Source organism: Dipodomys ordii, unplaced genomic scaffold (assembly GCF_000151885.1).
Source record: "Dipodomys ordii isolate 6190 unplaced genomic scaffold, Dord_2.0 Scaffold17, whole genome shotgun sequence".
Taxonomy (NCBI): domain Eukaryota; kingdom Metazoa; phylum Chordata; class Mammalia; order Rodentia; family Heteromyidae; genus Dipodomys; species Dipodomys ordii.
This window is the reverse complement of record NW_012267233.1, coordinates 9297330-9301404: the sequence shown is the minus strand read 5'-3', so window position 1 is coordinate 9301404 and position 4075 is coordinate 9297330.

The window sequence follows — 4075 nt, the reverse complement described above, 5'->3', positions numbered from 1 at the left end:
GGGGGCGCGCCGCGGCCAGCGGCGGCCGGTCGTCGGGAATGGGGGCGGCGAGGGAGGGAGCTGCGGTCGGGGGTGGTCCCGACGGCGGACGGGATCGGACGGAAGGGGTGGCTGGGGAGGAAGAGAAGCCCGCACCGCGCGTCACTGGCGAGGAGCGACCGCCAGCGCGGCCGCCGCCATCTTCACTTCTGCCCCAGTTTCTCCGTCTCTCAGGCGCCGCGCCGGAGCGGCGGGGGAGGGGCGGACGGGAAAGGCGGAGGGAGGAGACCGGCGGGCGGGGGCACGGCCGCGAGGGGCGGCGCTCCGGGAAACGGGCGGCCAGGCCCTTGCGATTGGGCGGCTTAACGTTGTCGAGCCACGACGTTGTAAGGCGCGTGCCGATTGGCGCGTTCGGTCCTCGAGCCCGCCCCCCCCCAAGGGCGGGGCGCCTGGGAGTGAGTGTTCTCGGGAGCACGTGCTGGGGAGGGAGGGAAGAGGCTGAGGGATGGAGGGGCGGGGAGGGAGGGCGGACCGGCTAGGGAATCCGGAAGGGCGTGCGTGTGCTTCCAGCGTCCCGGAGGAGAGGCGGGGGGGGGGGGGCTCGAGCGCGCCAGGTCTGATTTCCCTGGGGGCAGCCCTAATTATTTTGGGCATCCTTAGGGGGCATTTGTTGTTGTTTTTCTCCTGCTTTACCCGCAGTTGTGTTTAAAGTGGAACTGTAAAATCAATTAATGGGAAGGACCTGCAGAGCTGTGTGTGGTACTTACGTAAGGGCCTCGTCAAAGAGTGGCTGTTGGATCCTGTAATTGACTTTGCAGGAACTTCTTAAATCACCCTAGTCTCCGTTTTCCACCCCCACCATCGTGATCCTACACAAAGACAAAATGTGGAAATTTCCACTAATTTTCTGATTTTAAGTGATTTCTTTTATCACACCCAAATAAAAGATGATATACCTGTTCTATAAAGAGGTTCTTCCAGTTTTCATAATGGCAGATGACTGAAGCTTTCTGGGTTTTACCCCCTTTTGGAACTGGTTCCTCCCTTTCTTCTTAAAGGTTTCTGCAGTGTGTTAAAAAAAAAAATCAAGTTTTTGGTTTGTTTTTTTTTCAGTCTGGATGTTCATAAATCAGAGGTTGTATTAGAATATTTTTCCTTTGTTAATCCAACGCTTTGGCTTAGGAAGTTCTTTTGAATAAAGTATATGAAAATTTATTTATAAATCAGGATAAACTAGATACCCCTTGAGACAGTTAATGGGGCATTTTAGTAGGTCAGCATCTCCAACACCAGCCCAGATTAGCTTCTACAAAAAGGTAAGTTCAAGTTAATGTGAGCTTGTGGACACTTAGTTTCACAGCCAGAAGGACCTGAATTTGGACCTTCTTACTGCTAAGTAACTATCTGGGCTTGATTACCCAAACATAACATCTTTTTTTTTCTTTTTTCTGGTCGGTCATGGGGCTTGAACTCTGGCCTTGCGCACTGTCCCTCAGCTCTTCAGCTCAAGGTAAGCGCTCTACCATTTGAGCCACAGTGCCACTTCCGGTTTTCTAGTGGTTTATTGAAGAGAAGAGTCTCACGGAGTTTCCTGCCCGGGCTGGCTTTGAACCGTGATCCTGAGATCTCAGCCTCCTGAGTAGCTAGAATTACAGGCATGAGCCACTGGCACCCCGCTACGTAGCATCTTTTGTTGTTGTTGAATAATAATAGTATACACAAGATTTTTGTGAGATGTAAATAAAATGGTACATCAAGCAAAACAAAACATATATATATATAAATGTATTTCAAGTATGTAAAATTAACTCATGCGCTCGATCTGTGGTACTTTATATACCTGATGTCTCAATCAAATCACACTGTAGGATAAACAGAATGGTCATTATCATACAAATAAGGATACTGTGGTTCAAACACCTTAGGGAAGACCTGAAACTAAGACTAAAACCTTTATGGTTTGACTCTGATTCCATTGTTCTTCCGATCATACCACAGTTACCATCTAAGTATTTAATAATTTAGGAGGAACAAACTATTCAAAACCCATAGAAAAAATATGATAAATGCAATAAGTGCTATAAAAGTTAAAGGAGGAAGTGGTTCCAGCCAAGAGAATAAGAAGTCATTTAGGCTGAGATATCAAGAATGTTCTAAGCAAATAACATATCTGGCTATTTCCTTTTAGATTTGCTCCAGACAGACAACACCTTGACATTACCTTGGCACAATCCTTTCTTTTAATTCTGCCCTTCTTCATCTTTTCATCAAGCTTCCATTCTGCTTCCAGTCTGATTTACCCACTCCTACTTTCTTGCAACTAAGGGCTCTCTCCGGGTTGTAAGTTGATCTCAGACCATTCAAACTCAGTGGTAATAAACTGGTGACCATATTGTCACTGATACATGTTTTGTTGTTGCTTGGTCCCAGATGACACAGACAGGGGAAAGAGGAAGATAGAATTTGGATTTTTTGTTTGTTTGTTTTCTGGTACTTGGGCTTAAACTTAAGTGTTGTACTCTTGCTTGACTTTCCCCTCAAAGCAGGTACTCTACTACTTAAGCCATAGCTCCACTTCAGTTCTTTTGCAGATTTAACTGAAGATAAGATTCTGTCTGGACTAGCCTCAAACCTCAGTCCTCAGATCAGCCTCCCAAATTGCTTGGATTACACCAAGGCTTGAATAATCTTTTTTTTTTTTTTTTTGGTAGTGGGGCTTCGACTCTGGGCCTAGGCACTGTCCCTCAGCTCTTCAGTTCAAGGTTAGTGCTCTACCATTTGAGCCACAGTGTCACTTCCAGTTTTCTGGAAGTTAATTGGAGATAAGAGTCTCACATAGACTTTCCTGCCTGGGCTGGCTTTGAACCACGATCCTCAGATCTCAGTGTCCTGAGTAGCTAGGATTACAGGCATGAGCCACCACTGCCTGGCAAAAGAGTAATCTTTTTCTTTTCTTTTTTTTTTTTTGCCAGTCCTGGGGCTTGAACTCAGAGCCTGAACATTGTCCCTGAGCTTCTTTTGCTCAAGGCTAGCACTCTACTACTTGAGCCACAGTGCCACTTCTGGTTTTTTGTTTATGTGGTACTGAGGAATTGAACCCCCAGCTTCATGCATGTTAGGCAAACATTCTCCACTAAGCCACACTCCCAGTCCTGAAAGATTAATCTTAACATTTAACTATGATATATAAAAATATCCTGGTGGATTGTAGACCCAAGAGGTAAATAATAAAATCTCTAAGAAGCGGGGTCCTTAACATATGAAAAATGTCCTAAATGGAAGAAAGTTCTATGAATAATAATTTCTAATGATCAGAAACACATCATTAAGGGCTAGGAGAATGGCTCAATTGTTAGAATTAGAATGCCTGCCTAGCATGCATGAGGCCCTAAGTTCAAACTCAAACCCTAGTACAAAAAAAAAAAAAAAAATCACATTAAGAGCCAGCACAGTGGAGGTAGAGGCATGAGTATTAAAACTCCAAAGTCGGGCTGGGAAGGTGGCTCAGTGGTAGAGCGCTTGCCTTGCATGCATGAGGCCCTGGGTTCGATTCCTCACCTCAGCGCCACATAAGCAAAAAGAAAAAAGCCGGAAGTGGTGCAGTGGCTCAAGTGGTAGAGCACTAGCTTTGAGTTGAAGAGCTGAGGGACAGCTCCAGGCCCAGGGGTTCAGGCACAACCATCCGAAAAAAAAAAAAAAAAAATATGACACAGAATAGAAGGTATTTGCAATTCTGTCCAATGACTCATATTGATTTTATTTTTTTTCCTTTCTTTTTTGGAGGTAGTGATGGTGGTGATGGGGCTTGAACTAAGGGACTGGGTATTGCTCTGAAATTTCTAGCTCAAGGCTAGCACTGTATCACTTGAGCCACAGCTCCACTACTAGCTTTTCTTTTTTTTTTAAATTAATTGGAAATAAGTGTCGCATGGATTTTCCTGCCCCAACTGGCTGGCTCCAAACCTTGATCCTCAGATCTGAGACTGAATAACAAGGATTGTAGACATGAGCCATCAGTGCCTGGCCAGATTTATATATATATACATACATATATATATATATGTATGTATATATATATATTTTTTGGGTCTGGTCG